The sequence below is a fragment of the Pseudopipra pipra genome, chromosome W (assembly GCF_036250125.1).
Source record: "Pseudopipra pipra isolate bDixPip1 chromosome W, bDixPip1.hap1, whole genome shotgun sequence".
NCBI lineage: Eukaryota > Metazoa > Chordata > Aves > Passeriformes > Pipridae > Pseudopipra > Pseudopipra pipra.
Window position 1 is genome coordinate 51,385,273 of NC_087580.1, and position 22,216 is coordinate 51,407,488.

Genomic DNA, 22,216 nt, shown 5'->3' on the forward strand with positions numbered 1-22,216 from the left:
CAAGGATGTCTGATGTTGAGACAGCCCAAACCAATGAACCAACCCTAAACCAGAACTGTGATTGCGACGAAAGGGCCAAGAATCCAAACCGAGCTGCTGTTGGTGCTGATCTTCAACAACAGACGACAGCCTTGAAATAAACATGGACTATATGTATATATGTATATGTATATGCGCGGGATATAGATGAACACAATATACAGGTGTTACGTAAAGAAATAGTATGGAATAAGGGGTGGAGAATGTGATGGTTTCACTCTAGGCCTTCCTGGAGACCAGCTTGTAACCAGGAAGGAACTAGGAAAGTGATCACGGAAGTATTCCATGCTATTCCTTTACGTAACTTGAGGTATAAATAAAGCCAGCAGGAGGGACCTCGCTCTCTTCCTTTCTGGCGAGGTTCGAGAACGGTGGGTCCCTGTCTCGGTCTGGCTTATCTGGAGCTGAGGCCTACAGTGACTGCTGTTGTCTGCCACGCATGAGGGGAGAGCGCTGGGCCGTGTCTAGCCATCCTGCTTGTTCAAAGGGAAGTGGTGAGACTTTGCTAATTTACCTTCAGTTGGCTGGTTGACTTGCTCGGTCTTTGTCCCTTTTTGTCCTTCTCCCTTCTCCCTCCCCCTCTTCCCTTTTTTGGGAACTGTTTGGGATTTCTGGAGTTGTGGTGTATAGTATTCTCATTGTATATATCTGTCTCATATGTAAAATATATATATATATTTTTGCTATAGCTTTGGTTGCTTAAGTCGTTTCTTTTCTCTTCCCTCTCTGGGAAGCAGGTCCTTGTTGTCGAGTTTTGGGGACTTGGCAGGAAGCCAACTCGAAACTTGCACAACACAACACAAACATATTTCCACAAAAACACTGAGGAATGCGCACCTGCACTTCAACCACACAGCTCAAGGTTGTGTCTATGGGAACTATCTAACCGGCTCCACTGCTCCCATGGAAAACGGCCCAACACCCCGCAACACTCCAAACTCCTCAAACTTCAGTTGTGGGGCTGTGACTTCACCCCACAGAGGCTCCTGTGTCTACGAAGAAGTGTACTTCTATGGCAAATATGGGCGCTGAAGAAATGAGACTGCACACACACCACGATTCAGTTCTTGGGATTCTCTGCAGAGTTCTCTCTGCGTTTCCCCTTTATTAGGGTTCTTTGGTAAACAGCACCTGGTGTTGTCATTCAGTTAACTAGAATTCCCAGGACTTTTTGCAAACTCAGTGTTTTGATTCACGTACTCCTTCTCAGCTCCAAGGCCAAAACACTCCCTTTTGATTCTAATTAACTGTATATAGGTGCTGCTGGCTTAACTTGTTCCCACATACTTCCTCCAGATCCAGACCCACCTTGAATGTTATCAAGAGCTCCGGTGTGGTGGGAGCCCCTGACACCCCTAACAATCCATTTCCATCAACTGGTGTGCTTCTTCCTAACAAGAGTCCATGTCCTAGTTAGAACATCTGGGACCAGTTCATCATTGTATAACCCAAAACTGTGTATTCTGTAGCCTTCCATGCCATTTCCCAGAAACTGTTATCAATGAACCATTTACACCATCTGCCCATAGAGACTGACTCCTCAGGCTATAAACTAGGTGTTAAGAGGCCTGTGAGATAGGAGGATGCTCTTGTCCTCACACCCTTTGTGGAACTCCCCGCCCTGAGGGAAGTGCTAGGCATTCCTGCCTGAACTGGAGAATATATAATCTTGGAGTCTTGGAACTTTTTTAACCTCTCGTGGGATCCAGAGGAAGACTGCAGATCACGGTTCTCAACCAGACTGAGACCACCACTCTTGACTGGACTGCAACCACCACTTTTCAACCAGACTGCAACCATCACTCTCGACTGGACTGCAATCACCACCCTTGACCAGACTGCAACAGCACTCTCACCAACAGGTTTTCCCCTCTCCTTTTACTTTGGACTCAGGGGGCCCAAAGAACACCACTCTGTTCATGCCCCAGGGTGCTGGGTTATGCATTTGGGTTTTGTGGGTTAAAACCAATTGTTTGTCTGTATAATCGTACTTATTGTATTATTTTATTAAATTCTTATTCTGACTTATAATCAACTCTTTTGAGTTGAGTTCATTTCCCCTGCTGGTTTACCTTTAAACCAGCACATTTTTTGGACCCCAACGTGGGGCAGAGAGAGAAGTCAGAATCACAATTTCATTCTAAGCATTTGTCTATTTAGATACAGAAACTCCCTGATCACCATGTTGTCTGATGCATTCACGTGGATGTTGTATTTGAGCCTGTTCATATTTCCACAGATGGGGAACTATTTGCCTGTTTTGATGCTCTCTTTAAGACCAGGGAGAGGGATCCAAATTGCTTTATTAGTATACTATGTTTATGTCATCATAACATCAGAAGCAATGAGTTTGATTGTAAATGTGTATTCGGTCTTGTTTGCCTGTCCTGGTTTGGGTTGCTACCACTGGGGCCTCATTAAAAATCGCACACAGCCCTTTGGGAGAGCAGGAGGGAATGGTTGTTTCCAGCCTCTCACCTCCTTCTTCCCCTTCAGACCTGCTACAACAGTCTTTGAAAATATTGAGTTCCGTTTTGATGTTAAAGACAGCATAATGTTATTGTTAGTGTTGCTCTGTCTGCTCTGTACTGTCTACACCATGTTTAGGGTCAGAACAGGGCCTTCTAGGGAGGTTGTTTGGACGCCTGCCCTGGGAGTGGATAATGCTGAGTGGCACGGGAAGTGGGAGAACATCAGCCAGTATTTGGAGAAGTTTTCTCCTCCAATGATCTGGAAATTCACCCCTGAACAACTGCAGGATCCTGTTAGCATGATAAGACTGGTGAAGGAAAAATGCTCTGGCAGCTCCAGAGATGGCCAGCTCACAGCAACCTGCTGGGCCCTGGCCACTGCCTACCGGACACTACTTGACACTATCAGGGGGAGGAGAGAAGGAGCAAATCCACAGGCATCATGTCCACCCAAACCACAGCTGAGTCAGAGGGAGAAAGAAATAACCGGCACCGTGTCTACACAAACCATCGAGGAGCCAGAAGAACAACTGAAACCAATAGCAGTCACCCCTGTCCGGAAAAGGAAATCAAAGATTAAATCAGTTCATATAGCAAATGATGACGAAGAGGCAGGACCTGCACATCCACCGGAGGAGACAGAGCCAGAAATAATCACTCAGTCCCTATCCCTGAGTGAGCTACGTGAGCTCCGGAGAGAGTTCACACGACAGGCGAATGAGTCCATTCTGACCCGGCTGCTCTGAATCTAGGATGCCGCAGCTAATGATACAATTATAGATGGGAGTGAAGAGAGACAACTGGGATCCCTGTCTAGAGATGTAGTCATTGATCAGGGGATTGGAAAGAGGCAGGAAACTCTCAGCCTCTGGCAGCGACTGTTGTCCAGTGTGAAGGAGCGATACCTTTGTAAGGAGGACCTCCACGTACAGCAAGGACAGTGGAACACGATGGAACAAGGTATCCGGTGCTTAAGAGAATGAGCTGTACTGGAGATAATCTTTTCAGAGGATGAAAGATTCCCTAAGAGTCCAGATGATGTACAGTGCACCTCCCAGATGTGGTTAAAGTTTGCACGACTCAGACCAGAAATGTATTCCCGCTACTTAGCAACGCTGCAATGGAGGGAGGGAGAGGACAAGGTGGGTGCGTTGGCTAGTAAACTCAGGATTTATGAAGACACTGTCACCGCCCCATTATGAGCCCATGTCTCATCTGTGGAAACCAAACTGGCTGAACATGTCCGAAGCCTGGAAGAGAAGAAGAAGAGGAGCAGGTGACACGGGCTGAGGAGGCCCCACCATATGACAAGCTACCAGCAGATGAAAGGCGATATGCGCTCTTCACAGATGGCTCCTGTTGCATTGTAGGGACAAACCGAAAATGGAAGGCAGCCATATGGAGTCCCACACGGCGAGTTGCAGAAGCGACCGAAGGACAAGGTGGGTCAAGTCAGTTTGCAGAGCTTAAAGCCGTTCAGTTGGCTTTGGATATAGCTGAACGAGAGAAGTGGCCAAGACTATATCTCTACACTGACTCATGGATGGTGGCCAATGCTCTGTGGGGATGGCTAGAGCGATGGAGAAAGGCCAACTGGCAGTGCCAAGGGAAACCCATCTAGGCGGCTGAGATGTGGCAGGACGTTGCTGGCCAGGTAGAGAAGATGAGTGTGAAGGTCTGTCATGTAGATGCTCATGTACGCAAGAAACGGGCTAATGAGGAGCATTGTAACAATGAGCAGGCGGACCGAGCTGCCAGGATTAAAACCTCTCAGGTAGATCTGGATTGGCAGCACAAAGGAGAATTATTTCTGGCTTGATGGGCCCATGACACCTCCGGTCACCAGGGGAGAGATGCAACATACAGATGTGCTCGTGACCGAGGGGTGGACCTAACCAAGGGCATCGTCTCACAGGTCATCCATGACTGTGAGACATTTGCTGCCATCAAGCAGGACAAGCGGATGAAGCCTCTATGGTATGGTGGATGGTGGTCGAAATATAGGTATGGGGAAGCCTGGCAAGTTGACTAAATCATGCTCCCCAAAACCCACCAAGGCAAGCGCTACGTACTGACCATGGTAGAAGGAAGTACTGGATGGCTGGAGACATACCCCATGCCTCATGCCACTGCCCGGAATACCATCCTGGGCCTTGAGAAATAAGTCCTGTGGCGACATGGCACCCCGGAGAGAATTGAGTCTGATAATGGGACCCATTTCAAGAACGGCCTCGTAGACACCTGGGCCAAAGAGCACGGCATTGAATGGGTGTATCATATCCCCTACCATGCACCAGCTGCTGGAAAAGTTGAGCGGTGCAACGGACTGCTGAAAACCACCCTGAAGGCACTGGGTGGGGGGACTCTCAAACATTAGGAGCTGCATTTAGGAAAGGTGTTACGACCCACCCCAGGAAAAGAGGGGGGGGGGTAACCCAGGTTTTATCAAAAATTCCTTTGGGGTGGATTAAAGCGAAACGACACTAAATAATCGGTGTATGAAAACATATATTGATAAGATTTATTTTAACAATTTTGAATCAATAGGTAAGTTAACATTTTTGGGTGCTGTCATAATCAATAGGTAAGCTAACATTTTTGGGTGCTGTCATAACCTTTCTGGGGAGGAGAAAAATGCATAGGGGAGAGAAAGGCAGGATAAGAGCAAGGGAGAGTAAGGGAAAGAAAAGCTAAGAGTGGACAGATGTCCATAGTCACCGCCCACAGGGTCCAGCGATGAAACTTGATAGTTGCAGCTTCCATGTCTGTCACTTGAAGTGGTGGTCTTGATCTGCTGGGGGTGAAGGAGGGAAGCCCCCACACTCCAAGAAGTTATGAATTATCATATCCACGGTCAGTGTCACGGGCCATGCCTCGAGCCTCCAACCTCTCCCTGGGCCCTGCGCAAGAGAGCTGCTGTGTCTGGCCTGGCTCCCGCCTTTCAAGTTTAGCAGAGGGAGGGCGGGTCCTGATTGCTCGTCAGATGTATCAATAGTCAAAAGCCTGCAAGGTCAGCTCTTATCTTTCAGGACTTCACACCTCCAGCACTGGAGGGAGGGAGGGTCCTGATTGCTCATCAGATGTATCAATAGTCAAAAGCCTGCAAGCTCAGCTCTTGCCTTTTCAGGACTTCACACCTTCAGCACTGGAGGGAGGGAGGGGCCCGACTGCTTATCAGAGGTATCATGCAAGTCAAAAGCCTGCAAAAGTCTCCTAGAATGCATAAATCATTAACAATTTCAGTCTCTGACAAAAGGCCACCTGGTTGGTCAACACCCTAGGCTCCATCAATTGAGCTGGCCCTGTCCAATCAGAACCTTTGCATACTGTAGATGGAGATAAAGTCCCCGTGGTGCATATGAGAGGTATGTTAGGGAAGACTGTTTGGGTTAGTCCCACCTCAAGCAAAGGCAAACCCATCCGAGGGATTGTTTTTGCCCAAGGACCTGGTTTCACCTGGTGGGTAATGCAAAAAGATGAGGAGACACGTTGTGTACCACAAGGGGATGTAATTTTGAGTGAGAATGGTCTGTAATGTTTCATTGTATATATATATATATATATGTATGTAGTTTTCATAGGGGTATAGTTTTTAAAGGGTGTTAATTTGGGCATGACATGGATGGCATAGAATAAGGGGTGGATAATGTCCTAATTAGAACATCTGGGACCAGTTCATCATTGTATGGGTGTAAACCAGCACAGTCCACTTGTCTCTGCGGACATTCTCTCTTCTAATGTTCTTCTTTCTTACAAATGGCACATTGATTCCTTTTCAATTCCTGTCTTGGCTGACCCCCTTCCACTGAGGAAGGCATATCCCTGCTAAATCATGGTGGCAGTCCCTTTCCCTTTGGTCCTGGGGGTCCCTGCATTTTTCCCTTCAGGGGTTGTAAAAACTGTGCCATCACCTTTGCCTTCACCTTTGTCTTTTCCTCATCTCTTCTTACATACACCTACTGTGCCCTTCTAACCAACTCATCCAGGGACTTATTCTGCCAGTCCTCATCTTTCTGTATTCTTCATCTTATATCAGGCCAGAATCTAGTGACAAATTGTACCCTCAGCAATGTCTCGAAGGGTGATTCCTCAGGGTCCAACTCTCCTTGTTTACTCAAGGCATGCCTAACCCTGTCTAGCCAATGAGAAGGACTCTTGTCCTTTTCTTGCTCTAAGGACATAGCCTTGGATATATTATTAGTTCTGGGAACAGCCATTTTAATTACTCTAATTATATAGGCATGGTAGTCTGGAAGACCGGCCAAACTGGCCCTGGGGATTGCATTGTGCACCATAGGTGCATTTTGTCCAACCCCTCCTGCCTGTGGGTGCTCATCCTCCCACAGCTGGTGAGCTTTCTGCAAAATCATCCATTTTTCCTGATACCCAAACAAAATGCCTAAAAGAAAATCCCAGTCCTTCCAAGTATAATCTGCATTTCCCAAATATTCCTCTATCTTTTCCCCCACCCCTATGGGGTCGTCCAAATATGGGGGTAATTCCTTTTTCAACTCTCTTATATCCTGAGTGGTAAGTGGCACAATTACAAACCCAAATCCCCCACCCTGACCCCCCAATGGAACCTGACGTAGGGGCATCTAGTGAATCCCTGCCTCCTGTGTCCTCAGGGCTCTTGGAGTCTTATACTGGGTTCCCCCTCTAGGACTAGAGGGGGATATGATATCCTGCCTTCCTTCCCCTTCACTATCACTATCCCCATGAGGGGCTGTAGGGACAGTATTTCCTTGATATAGGGGATCTGCAGCTGACCCTGCATCAACTTGCAGATTTTGAAGATAAGGAGGGGGAAGGTGCTGGAGAACATCCCAATCCTCGCTGTTTTTTTCTTCCTTTCCTTCTCCTTCTTCTTTTTTTCCCCTTACTATAGAAACTCCTGCTCTGGCTTGCTTTAACCATACTTTTCCACATTTCTTTCCTTTCTATCCTTTTCCAGTATCACTTAAATGCAATAACAAACTTTGACAGAGACTAACATCATATGTCCCAAAAGAGGGCCATTTAAATCCTCCTGGCAGATCATATTTTGGCCACACAAAATAACAATATTTCACCATTATCTCCTGAGTTACCTTCAAGGGAACATAGAAACTGTCCCCAAACCTCAACATTTCCCCTAAGGGACTGTGTGAGGGAATTATGGGATCATCATCCATTCAGACAGTTTCTTGACTTTCCCTTACTGCCTTCCCTGGGCGTCCTTTGACATCTACTTCCTGAAGTCCCCCCTTTTTTTTTTTTTACCCATCGTGTGGGTGCAACGTGGGGGGGCTAACAAAGCTTAAAGGGAAACCGTACAATGAAAACAGCAAGTAAACTGTAAGTGTTTCTAATTTGTCTCATTCCGGAGAGTTACTGTAGTGATGATCCCGTTCCTAAAGGCGTTCTTTCCACAATTCATAGTTAATGCATTCTCCCACGTTTCCTTCTTGTTAGCCAGTGAAGACACAGATGCTATTTTGTTTACTACATCCATGGGCACATGATGGCGTCCATCCTGCAACTTTATTCCCAAGAACTCAATCTCCCGTGCAGGTCCCTTTACCTTACTTTGTTTTATGGCACGACCAGCTTTGAGAAGAATTTGGATTATTTCCTTCCCTTTCTCAAAAACTTCTTCTGCTGTTTTTCCCCATACAATGATATCATCAATATATTGCAGGTGTTCTGGAGCTCCCCCCTGTTCCAAGCCAGTCTGGATCAGTCCATGGCAGATGACCAGGCTGTGCTTCCACCCCTGGGGCAGTCGATTCCAGGTATACTGGACACCCCTCCAGGTGAAGGCAAACTGTGGCCTGCAGTCTGTTGCCAGAGGAATGGAGAAAAACGCATTGACAATGTCAATTGTGGCACCACTTGACTGCTTTTCACTCCAGCTCATATTGAAGTTCTAACATGTCTGACACAGCAGCACTCAGAGGCAGTATGACTTCATTCAGGCCACGATAGTCCGCTCATAGAATCATAGAATTATAGAATAGAATCATAGAATCATAGAATCATAGAATCATAGAATCATAGAATCAGCAGGGTTGGAAAAGAACTCTGAGATCATCAAGTCCAACCCTTGATCCACTACCACCATGGTTACTAGGCCATGGCACTAAGTGCCACATCCATTCTCATCTTAAAAACCTCCAGGGACGGAGAACCCACCACTTCCCTGGGCAGTCCATTCCAATGCTTGATTACCCTCTCTGTAAAGAATTTCTTCCTAATATCTAACCTAAACCTCCCCTGGCACAGCTTAAGACCATGCCCTTTTGTCTTACTGATAGCTGCCTGGGAGAAGACACCAACCCCCATCTGGCTACAACCTCCTTTCAGGGAGTTGTAGAGAGTGATGAGGTCTCCCCTGAGCCTCCTCTTCTCCAGGCTGAACAACCCCAGCTCCCTCAGCCTCTCCTCATAAGACTTGTGTTCAAGTCCCTTCACCAGCCTTGTTGCTCTTCTCTGGACCTGCTCCAGCACCTCAGCATCCTTCCTGAACTGAGTGGCCCAGAAACGGACACAGTACTCCAGGTGTGGCCTCACTAGCGCTGAGTACAGGGGAAGAATCACTTCCCTGGACCTGTTGGCTACACTGTTCCTGATACAGGCCAGGATGCCATTGGCCTTCTTGGCCACTTGGGCAAACTGCTGGCTCATGTTCTGAGATGGTTTGAATGATAATTCACTATCCAGTCTGAGGGTCCAAAGCTGCATGGTTTATTTGACAGAACTTTAGCTATATATAGGGTTTTGGGAAAGGGCACAAGCATTCCATTCATATTTGGGGTTAAAGGTGTAGGGAGATATTTTTCTTCAAACAGATAAACAGATATTTCTTTATCACAATTTCAACAGATGGGGTAAACAAAGGTGGTAAAGGGATTTACGTTTGGAGTATGCAAGTCTGCTTAATTAAAAGATAGTGTAAGGATATCAGGTGGTATATGTAAACAGGCTTTCTTGTCTTTGTTTCTGGCTAAGATAATTTCTTATGTCTGCTGTGTCATAAAGAATTCCTACCGCAACAATATTCAGTTTCCTGTAAATCCAAACTCCCAGGTCCTTTTCTGCCTGGCTGCTCTCTAGTCACTCTGTGCCCAGCCTGTAGTGCTGCATGGGGTTGTTGTGGCCAAAGTGCAGGACACGGCACTTGGCCTTGTTGAACCTCATCCCACTAGAATCAGCCCAACTCTCCATTCTGTCCAGGTCCCTCTGCAGAGCCCTCCTGCCTTCCAGCTGATTGACACCCCCCCGCAACTTAGTGTCATCTGCAAATTTCCTAATGGTGGACTCAATCCCCTCATCTAAATAATCAATAAAGATATTAAACAGGATTGGGCCCAACACTGATCCCTGGGGGACACCACTAGTGACCAACTGCCAACTGGATGCAACACCGTTCACCATCACTCTCTGGGCCCAACCATCCAGCCAGTTCTTAACCCAGCACAGGGTACACCTGTCCAAGCAGAGGGCTTCCAGCTTTTTCAGGAGTATGCTATGGGAGATGCTGTCAAAGGCTTTGCTGAAGTCCAGATAGACCACATCCACAGCATTCCGCTAATCTACCAGGTGGGTTACCTGATCATAAAAGGAGATCAGGTTGGTCAGACAGGACCTGCTCCTCCTAAACACGTGCTGGCTGGGTCTGATCCCTTGTACATCCTCTAGGTGCTGTGATTGCACTTAGGATGATCTGCTCCATGACCTTGCCAGGCACTGAGGTCAGACTGACAGGCCTGTAGTTTCCCAGGTCCTCCTGGCCCTTTTTGTCAACCTCCACCCCCCATCAGACTTTTGCACTGGCCATATGGGGCTGTTAAAGGGCGAGCGGGTCCTGCTGATCACTCCCTGTTTCTCCAGTTGATGAATTAGTTCATGGATGGGAATTATGGAGTCTCGGTTGGTGCAATACTGCCATCAGTGCACTGTTCTGGTGGCAATGGGCACTTGTTGGTCTTCAACTTGCAGCAATCCCACAATGGAAGGATCCTTTGAGACACCAGGCAGGGCAGATAATTGTTTGATCTTCTCTGTAGCTACAGTAGCTACACCAAAAGCCCATTGATACCCCTTTGGATCCTTGAAGTATCCCCTGCTGAGGTAATCAATGCCAAGGATACAAGGGGCCTCTGGGCCAGGCACAATGGGGTGCTTTTCCCACTTGTCCCCTGTTAAACTGACCGCAGCCTCTAATACAGACAACTCCTGGCATCCCCCGTCACTCCAGAGATCCAGATGGGTTCTGCACTTCTGTGCCTTGATGGCATATGATGTAAATTTGTGCCCCAAAGAAGGCGCGGAGAAACTGCTCAGAGACAGAATTTTCAGTCTATAAGCAGGAGGTATTTATTTTTACGGCCGGGGAGCAGCCAGGTCGCCCTGGACAAACTGCTCCATCGAGAAACTTACAATTGAGCTTTTTATACACTTTTTGCCAAGCAATTGCATCACATATTATGAATATTCATTACATTGCAACATCTACTTTTAATATTCATGACGGGCGGAGTTGAGGCGGAGTTAGAGGCATGGTCTTTAATTTGGGGAGCACTTCGGTGGTCGTTCCTGTCCTACTTCATCATGAACTCAGTGTCCTTTCATCATCATCTTCATAAACTTTTGAACCTTCCCTAATTTGGGTAGTTTCCTTGTGCATTTGGCAGGGATTTTCAGTATCTGGCAAGAGTACCTGATTTCTTGGCTTGTCCCTTTTCTTATCTCCCTTTGTTTTCTTCCATATGTCCTTTTTTGTGTGTGCTAGCATTTCTTAATACTAAGTTTTCTATGCCTTGCTCAAAGCCTGCATCTTGTGTTTAACTCTCTCTAATCCTCACATTGCTCTACTAAATTCACTTGCCAGGTTTTACCTGGCTTCACATAAGTGTGCACTCTGCACCTGTATCTACCAAAGCTCTCTACCTCTGTGGATCCGAAGTGCCAGGCCATCGAATCCACACAGTCCAGTAGACCTGATCATCCTTTTCCTCCTCCTGGCTGAAGGTAGGGACCCTCTATTCCTGTTCCTGGTCAGAGTATTCACTGTCCGACCTTTGCAATGCCAGACCAGAGGTGCCCTCACCAGGATCAAAGGAATTGGTCTCAGTCCTTTTACGTCTCAGAGGTTGCGGATTTCTTTCTTGGGTCTCTGCGGCAACTACATGGACAGCTTTCCTGGGTGACCCCTTCTTAACAGTTCTCTCCCCTCTTGATTCGTGTACTTGGGCTTCCATCTTAGAGGTGGGTTCAACATCCCACTTCTTCATGTCTTCCCCCTGGTCACGCAGAAAGAACCAGAGTTCGCCATGTGGCCTGCACTTGGGGCCTCCTTTCCCTCTGACTGGGGCAGGAGGGGATCGATCTCTTGGGCTGCCCCTGAGAGTTGAGGTGTTGGCTCGGGGGAATGAGGAAGTGCCCAGAGTTTCTTCTACATTTTGGAGCCAGGAGGACATCACCTCTACAGTTGGTGGATCCATCTTTGGATAATATACTGTTACCAGGATGTTAGAATATGATGCAGGGGTGCTTTGAACCACCTTCCTCCACACGACCAGCGTGCAAGGAACATCCTCTGGGTCTTTGGGGGTGTCATCCCTTCTTAGGTTACTATAGATGATTTCCAGCACTGCTAATTCTTTCAAGTACTGGATACCTTTATCTGCAGTGGCCCACTTTCTTGGGGAGTTCATTAGATCTTCCTTGAATGGATACCTTTCCCTCACACTTGAGAGGAGCTGTCTCCAAAGACTGCAAATTGTTCTCTCCTTTCCAATTCCTCTGTCGCTGGGTATCTGTCGAAGGGCCTCGGCTTGAAGGGGGAAGAAGGACAGACGACACACACGAGGATGGTGAGACAAAGAGATGTCTGCCTGCTCAGCGCAGCAGGCAGCCTTTTATTAGGTTCTCCCACTTCCACTTTCCCACACACACAACACAAACATATTTCCACAAAAACACTGAGGAATGTGCACCTGCACTTCAGCCACACAGCTCAAGGCTGTGTCCATGGGAACTATCTAGTTAGCTTCACTGTTCCCATGGAAAACAGCCCAACACTTTGTAACATTCCAAACTCCTCAAACTTCAGTTGTGGGGCTGTGACTTCACCCGTCTGTAATTGTGCTACAAAGACTGCCCGCATCGTATTCTGCAGGGCCCTTTGCAGGAGCGATACTAAACAAGGCAGCATCAGCAACACAACTACAACCATCAACACTACCAAGCATCCCGTTTTGAAAAGTGAAGCTAACCAGCTAGGTATTCCCCAACTGCCAAACCAGTTCTCCAAGCCAAAAAACCCAGTGCTTTCTTTGATCTTCTGAGTTGCCGCCTGAAACTCAGCAACGTTTCTATAAATAGACTTAGAATGACCTGACAGATTCATGCAACACATCCCATTAAAGTCTTGACACCCGTATCCGTGGACTAGAAGTAAGAAATCCACGGCTGCTCTATTTTTTAATGTTGCATGTCGGACAGAATTCACGTCAGTGTCCAGTTGGTATAATACTTGTGAAGTTTTATTGACTTGCTTCGCTACCCAGCAAGCCATATGATTTAAAGTGCTTAAGGCCTTAGCTGCAGCTGCCCAAGGGAGAACTACTGAAGCAGCCACTCTCTGTCCATAATTCCAGAGCAGTATGTTATCATTACACCGTTCATTAAGGTGTACTGCCCTGCGGCTTCATTGATGGAGCAACGAGTGATTAAGTAGTAGTCTGTGAGCGGGTGTCAACAACCCCAACCTTCCAAATGTACAAGGTCCCCCTATTGGCTGTGCAGGGATTCCTGGTTAGATTCTGTCTTCACACAGAAGAAACACTCCCGTAGGGAGTCGACAAGGTGCACTCACTGCTGGAGTACTCCAAGTCGGATTCTCACCGACACCAGAAGGAACTATTTCTATAGAAAGACACTTCAGGGAACACATCCCATACCATAGACTCACCACATGCTCATTCTATGTCATAACCTACACGATGATTAAAATACACACAGTCTTTTACAAACAGTGACTCTAAAATACCTAACTTTTGAAGTGGAGTGTTAACAGACAATACATCATCCCAGCTATCAACACGATCACGACACCCGCGCACAGTATGACAGTCCCGTTTCAATAAGTCACGCCGTCGGACGACATCCTGCACCAGGAGAGATGCTTCCGTGTCACCCAGAGGAACATCAACAAGACAGGTGTGAAATGGCTGCTCTGGATACATCAGTGATGCACAAAAGGTCGTGTGGTTCAGTTCCTTCATTAGCGTCACCCAGATGTTTCGACTATGCCATGGAGTGAACTTTGACAGGTCAGGAACTGCACTACTTCCAGGACCAACAGCAGGACGTACATACCGCACAGGTATTCAGCGAGGACTATTATCTGTAGAGACAAACATATCCCTTTCCCCAAGTTATCAAGTCATGTGGATCAGACCATTGACCAGAGACAAGTTCTGTATCTGCATGCTGAGCTCTGTCCTCAGCTCTCACAGGGATCACAAGATTATCTGTTTGGAGGAGACTTTTTGCCAAGCACAGCATATTTTTCCTGAAAATCTAAAAGAAGGTAAATAAAGACAATTGCCAGAGAAGATCAAAAGGTTTGAGACATACAGAGCTTTGTCTAGCCTAGAGACTGAGGGGGTTATTCCCTCATTCCTCTTTCAATTTCATGATCTCTGACAAGGGATCCCAGCTGTTGGGTTTCATGACCTTCCAGTTGTTGACTATCAGCCCCGTTGTCCCAGCATGGAAGCAGCCAGGTAGGAATCCGTTCACCGGGCTGCCAGCTGTAATCTTTCCACAAGTCCCAGAGTTCTGATGAGTTCAGGGACCAGGTAACGTCAGTTTCCTGTTTGATTTGTCTGACTTCCTTTGTTGAAGGACCAGCTTTTTTTATCTGCCCCTCCCCTCCTTCTACTCCTTCTTCTTCTCCTTCTTCCTCTGCCTTCCTTTCTAATCGCTGTTATGGACCTGTAGCTTGCCTTATCCATTTCTTCTTTTTCACTACTGGGGTGATGACTGTAGTTGTTGTGGTTTGAGTCCCTACCTCAGCCATAGTGTCCTGCATTGCAGTTTGGGTCCCTGCCTCCACTACAGCCTTCTGAGAGTATTAAACTGTGACTCGATAAGCACAGGTCAGGCCCCAGTACAGGGCAAAAAGCTGCTGGTTTTATTGGGGTAGGCAAGGTACCCTTCCATCAGGTGACATGTCAGTTTGCTAGGGTCAAATACCTGTTCAGGTGTGAAATCCCAGGTAATGGGAGGTGTCAACCATCCTAGGAACCTGTCCAAATCCTTCCACACACCCTCCCACCCAGGAACTTGCCACCTCAGGGCGTATCCCAATATATCATCACTTAAAGTTTGTTTTCTCCTACAACAGAATAACACCAGATTCCAAGAACTCCATAATGTGCTGACAGTATTAGTAACAATAACATTACTAAACAGCTCACATAAGGATTAGCAAGGAGCACAGGCGACTTCATTATATAGCCATTTATATCAGTGTCAGGGAGGGGAGGAAGGGTGTATTCCTCCATTGTTTCCAGATAGCTCCCCAGAAGATAACTCCTTCAGCATAACAAGGTCATTAGTGTAAAAGCAAAGCACGGAACCACTGTTTATATCAGTATGTTCCTGAAACTTAGCAAAATAAAATGATAAGCAGTGCAGCCAGCAAACTCCGTGTCCCACACATGAGTTTGCAATTCAATAGCTACTATTACTATAGCATGCAATATATATACATATATAACTGCCTTTGTCTGACCCCACATTGGGCACCAGAAAGGACTGTGGTGTGTTGACCTTGGCTGGATGCCAGGTGCCCACCCAGCCACTCTATCACTCCCCTTCCCAGCCGGACAGGAAGGAGGAGTAAGGTGGAAAAACAACTCGTGGGTTGGGATAAGGCAGCTCATTTAAAGCAAAAAGCAAAGCGGAAGCAAAAGATAACACGATTTATTCTCTACTTCCCATGAGTAGCAATGGTCGGCCACTTCCGAGAAGCAGGGCTTCAGCATGCGTGACGGTTTCTCAGCAGGCAGCCATTGGAGACAATGAATGCCCGCCTTCCTGCTCCTTGCCTTAGCTTTTATATCTGAGCTGACATCATATGGTATGGAATATCCCTTTGGTCAGTTTGGGTCAGCTGGCCTACTTGTGTCCCCTCCCAGGATCTTGCCCTCAACTGAGGAAGGAATGTTAGTGTTTGTGCTGTGCTCAGCAGTAGCCAAAACACCGGTGTGTTATCAACACCCTTCTAGCTACCAATGTAAAGCACAGCACTGTGAGGGCTACTATGAGGAAATGAACTCCAGCTCAGCCAGACCCAATACACGCAGCCAATCAGAGGCTCCAGGGCACGTAGTGTGAGCTACCAGACAGGCCTTCCTTGATTGACAGCCCAGCCACATGGCTCCTGGGCCATGTGTGCTCCATGCAATCTGCCATGTTGACTGCAGGCCTTACCATGTGCTTTACTGCCATGAGGGTGCAGGCCTGACCATGGCCCCTCCCCCAACACACACACACACACGCACACACACACAGAAGATGGTTGATTCAACCCATAAATCAGTGAGATACAAATCTGGTCTATCAAGCTGATCACTGAAAACCTGGTGAGGCACGCCGCCAGCTCTATTCACCAACCGCTGTCCCCAGAGGGTAGGAGATATCCTGGGCAGAGCCCCCATATTGTAAGGAAAACTCACGTCGCTAGAGGCGAGTGTCCACAAAGGAGACAAGGAACCTTTTTGGTTTTGTCTTTTTTTTTTAATTATCTTTACCAGGGCAAAGGGAGAAAGGCACCCAATGAAAGCTTTCTCAGTTTGCTGGTGGACACAGCCTCACTTTTATCCTAACTTTCCAGTCACATATGCCCTCTCCCTTTCCCCATTGGCTAAGGTACTTGGGAGGTACAGACTTCCCAAAACACCTACAGCATGTCCCCCCTAAACATGTACAAGCATGTTCCCCCCTTGTTACATACAATGTATGACCATTAAAATTAGCTCTAAGCCTGCTCTGGGCATAGAAGTTAATAGGTATAACCCTCATTAAGTTCAAAAAGTTGAAAAGTTCAATACGACCTTGGTCAAGAAGCAGCTCTTACAGGCTAGCTGAACTCCCCACAATCCTTCTCTTAGCTGATTGGTTCTTTGACTTATCTACAAGCAGATAAACACAGTTTGTAAAGACACATTCATCTTGTTCTTGTCAATGATGCCTATGGAGTTTTGGATTTTTAGCTTTTTGTAAATTTTAGAAGTAGCTGTATTATATCCCTTACCCTTAGCACAGTAGTTTATGCATTTACCCAACACTGTTACCTCATTCCATATCACTCCCTCAAAATTCCGTTAGCTTGTTTAGACTTTCCTCAACGTAGGCCTTCATTCTGTTTAAGAACATCTGCACCCTGGCCTGGACAACAAGATATCACACAGGCACAGCAACCTTCAAGCCCAGAACTTTGGAGAAACTCCAAGGACTGAACGTGCTGTGATGAAGAGGAGGATGAGGAAGAGGGGATCCCAGAGCCCCCTGCCTCAATTTCCAGAGGGGTGTGCCAGGGGGAAGTGCTGGGGGGTGGATAGATCTGGGATTGGATGGGACAATACCTTAAATTGTGGAACCCTGTGGACACGGGAGGCTCGTCATGTGTATTCCTGTGGGCCTCAGGCCTGGAATTAAAGGACCTACCCTCTTTATCTTATCTTATACACTAAGTTGACTTGGAGTCCTGTTTTCTGTGGCCTCTTAAGGCCACATCAACCTTAAAACTTAACCACCAGAATAAAAAAATCCAAAACCCAAGAACTAAAACAAACAAAAGACCACCAAAAAACCCCCAAGCAACCCAACACACTGCAATCAAAAAATCCAAGACCCCAGAACAACTCAAGACTCCAGACTGAAAAAAAAGGTCAGATGACCTGCACAGGAGGAACAAAAATAAAAAATAAACCCAAATAAATCTGAAAACCCAAAACCTCATAAGCAAAAAAATCCCCAACAACCCAAAGCCATGGAATGAAAAAAACCCTGATGACCCAAAACCACAAAATGAAAAAAAAATCCATACAACTCAAGACCCTGGAGTGGAAAAAGCAAACAAAAAAGATGCCTCCAAATCCCCCATATGCACACATCCCCACCCTCTAACTAATCCTGGTACACCCCACACTTACCCACAACCCACCACATGTACTCCATTGTCATGGTTTAAGCCCAGACAGCAACTAAGCCCCATGCAGTTGCTTGCTTGCTCCCCCACCATTGGGACGGGGGAGAGAACTGGAAGGGGAAAAGCTAGAAAACTCATGGGTTGAGATAAAGGCAGTTTAATAGGGAAAGCAAAAGCTGCACACACAAGCAAAGCAAAAGAAGGAATGAATTCACTACTTCCCATGGGCAGGCAGGCTGCCTCCAGGAGAGCAAGGCCCCATCACATGTAATGGTTACTGGAGAAAAACTCCATCATTCCAAATGTCCCCTCCCTTCCTCCTTCTTCCCCCCTCTTTATATACTGAGCATGATGCCATATGGTATGGAATATCCCTTTGGGCAGTTGGGGTTAGCTGTCCAGGCTGTTTCCTCTCCTATGCACCACCAGCACCCTTGCCAGTGCAGCAATATGAGAGGCAGAAAAGGCTTTGATGCTGTGCAAACCCTGCTTAGCAATAACAAGAACATCTCAATATTATCAACACTGTTTTTAGCACAAATCCAAAACATAGCCCCACACTAGCTACTCTAATGAAAATTAACTCTATCCCAGTCAAAACCAGCACACTCAGAAATGCACTCCACATAGCACCCATGCATGCACCACACATCTCATGCACACACACCTACACCATGCACCTCCCCAAACTCCATGCAAGCATGCATGATCCTATGTCATGTGTCCCACACTCTACTCCCACACACACCATATGACACCTTGTTGTAGGTTGACCTTGGGTGGATGCCAGGTGCCCAGCAAGTGGCTCTGTCACTCCCCCTCCTCAGTTGGACAGGGAAGAGAAAATAAGATGGAAAACAACTTGTAGGTTGAGATAAGGCAGTTTTCTAAAGCAAAAACAAAAGGTTCTGTGCACACAAACAAAGGAAAAAAACCCAAAGATTTTATTCTCTACTTCCCATCAGTCCCATCAGCAAGCAATGTCTGGCCACTTTCTGGGAAGCAGGACTTCAGTACTAGTAGCAGTTGCTCTGGAAGGCAAACGTAAATAATGAATGTACATCCCACCCTCCCCCATTCCTCCTCCTTTTATTAGCTCTTATTTCTGAGTTGACATCATATGGTATGGTTTATATGACACCGAGTCTGCTGGCAACAAACAGGGTCCACCTGTTTGGCTGTTGTAGCCAAAACACTGTTGTGTTATCAACACCTTTCTAGTTACCAATGCAAAGCACAGCACTGTGAGGGCTGCTATGGGGAAATGAACTCTATCAGCCAGACCCGATACACTAGGGAAGTAATTGTCCCTCTGTACTCAGCATTGGTGAGCCCGCACCTTGAATACTGTGTCCAGTTTTGGGCCCCTCACTACAAGAAAGACATTGAGACACTGGAGCATGTCAAGAGAAGGGCAACGAAGATGGTGAATGATCTAGAGCACAAGTCTTATGAGGAGCGGCTGAGGGAGCTGGGGTTGTTTAGCCTGGAAAGGAGGCTGAGGAGACCTTATCACTCTCTACAACTACTTGAAAGGAGATTGTAGTGAGCTGGGTGTCAGTCTCTTCTCCCAGGTAACAAGTGACAGGATGAGAGGAAATGGTCTCAAGTTGAGCCAGGGTAGGTTTAGATTGGATATTCGGAAAAATTTCTTTACTGAAAGGGTTGTAAAGCATTGGAACATACTGCCCAGGGAAGTGGTAGAGTCACCATCCCTGAAAGTGTTTTAAAAACGTGTGGATATGGCACTTGAGAACATGGTTTAGTGGTGCACATGGTGGTGGAGCTATGGTGACAGTTGGTGATCTTAGAGGTCTTTTCCAACCTTAATGATTCTATGATTCTACAATTAACAAATGAGCTACTGTACATTCAGAATTGTATCTGATCCCAGAAACTACAGTAATTTTTGGCCACTGTAGATTTATTTCTTATTTCATTATAATTTTTTCACTGTTTAGTTTATGGTGTCATTCAAAACTAAGAACTGAGATCTTGTTTTTCTTAAACAGGCAAATTTTAAAAGGAAAATTACTTTAAAATAGAGTTTTTCAAGATTGATTTGTAGTTTAAAATGTTTCATGAGCAGTATAGGTATCACTCATATACGAGATAAGAAGAGACAGGTGTCTTCCAGCTGAAATGTCATTCCCTCCCTGCAGCCTCAGGGACCATTTGCCCCGGAAGTCACTCCTCCAAAATCATTGAATCACAGAATGGTTTGGTGTCGCTGTTGGAACGGACACGACACTGAAATCCACTAGAAAGGTTTATTGAAGAGAATAGAAGAAGAACAAACTTGCACTTTTACAGTTCCTTTTATACATTTCTTAGGCACACGTATTCTTTACAGATAGGTTAATTTCAAACACAGCAACACAGTCTCATGGCTGATAGGTTGACTCTCTCAGCCTTACTTTTCCACAGTCTCTCTGCACATCTGTTCTGTTATCTTTTTATGTTTACATCTTGCTCAGTTACTTTATCCATAACAAGTTCATGTTTCTCATGGACAGCTTTCTTCCTGGTGCTTTTCCCTTCTTTCAGGGTACATCAATATGTTGTCAGGGCTAATGCCTTCATTCTCAATCATATTCTCATTCCATGTCAGGATCTCGGTCCAGCTGAAATTCCCCACAGTTTGGGTTGGAAGGGACCTTAGAGATCATTTAGTTCCAAACCCCCCTGCCATGGGCAGGGACACTTTCCACTAGACTAGGTTGCTCAGAGCCCCATCCAACCTGGTCTTGAACACTTCCAGGAATGGGACTGTACCATCTCTCTGGGCAACCTGTTCCAGTACCTCACCCCCCTCACAGTAAAGAATTTCTGCCTAATATCTAATGTAAACCTATCTTCTTTCAGTTAAAAGCCATTACCTCTTGTCCTATCACTGCTTGCCCTTGTAAAAAGTCCCTCTCCAGCTTTCTTGTAGGCCCCCTTTAGGTACTGGAAGGCTGCCATAAGTTCACCCTGGAGTCTTCTCCTCTGCAGGCTGAACAACCCCAACTCTCTCAGCCTGTCTTCATAGTGCTTCAGCCCTCTGATCACCTTCATGGCTCTCATCTGGACTTGCTCCAACAAGTTCTTGTCCTTCTTATGTTGGGGACCCTAGAGCCAGATGCAGCACTCTAGGTGGGGTCACAAGAGCAGAGTAGAGGGGCAGAATCATCTCTTTTGACCTGTTGGCCATGCTTCTTTTGATGCAACCCACGATATGGTTGGCTTTCTGGGCTGCAAGCACACATTGCCAGGTCATGTTGAGTTCCTCATCAACCAACATCCTCAAGTTCTTTTTCTCTGGATGCTCTCAATCCATTCTCTGCCCAGCCTGTACTTGTGCTTATATTGTGTATATATTGTACCTCTTCCAATCATGTGCTCTGTTGTGATTGACTGGCAGAACTAGAGGTCCCTCTCAGGGAACCCGAAAGCACATCAGAAAAGGAAACCCCCTGTCATTACATACAGGCAGGCTGCTATTTTTCATAGCATCATTCCCCACATGTTTTCATATTGCTTTGTGATAGGCTGACAGCCATTTCTTGACACCATCATACCCACATTTTTTAGGCACCTCTGTGAGTGATAATCCACTTCCTTTGGACCAAGAAGGGCTCAGATATAAAAATATATATATTTATAGACAATATATATATACAGAAATATATATAAAGCAGTGAAAAAAATTTATTAATGTGAACTTTATTTTTAGAGATACATCATATTATATACATACTTCTATATATATGTGTGTACATTTATAAAAATATATTTTTCTGTATTTATATATCTAAAGATGTCGACATTAAATACGTAAATCCATAAAAATAGGTATAAAATTGATAAAAAAATTCTTTAATAAAAGCTAATGGAATGAGTAATTAAAGCTGTGAGAAATAGAAACCCAATCGGGCAATTTCCAATCAGAATTTTATTATATGATAAAAGCAAATTCAGCGCTGGGTGATCAGGGAAGGGGTTCAACAACTCCCAACGCCTGTCACACCCAAAGAAGACATTTGTTCTACATTTATTTCCAGCTACTACATGAATATTCATTATACATAAGTATAAACATTACACATTGTTAAATTAGACTTTCAGCAGATGTTCGCTTGTTATCTATACAAAGTTATAAATTTTAAGAAAGGTGCTATTATCTAGCTAACTAAACAAAATTCTCTCACTATAAATCCTACACAAGGTAAAAGGGAGGTAACTTGTTTTATCTCTTTATAGGGGCCCAATTAAGTTTTACGACTTGTTTTTCTTTTCTCTCCAGGTCATATTGACCTTACACTGTTTTCTCTTAATTAGCCCGAATCATTTTCTCAGTTTATCACAATCCCTCCTCTCTTTCTATAAAATTATTGATTCGGGTTTTTTTGCTCTAATCTGGACAATATTAATTTGACATTTTCTTCATCCCGGGAAGGTGGAGTTCTGGTGACTAACAGTACTTTGGCACTTTGAGCCGTCTTTGGATCTATCAGCA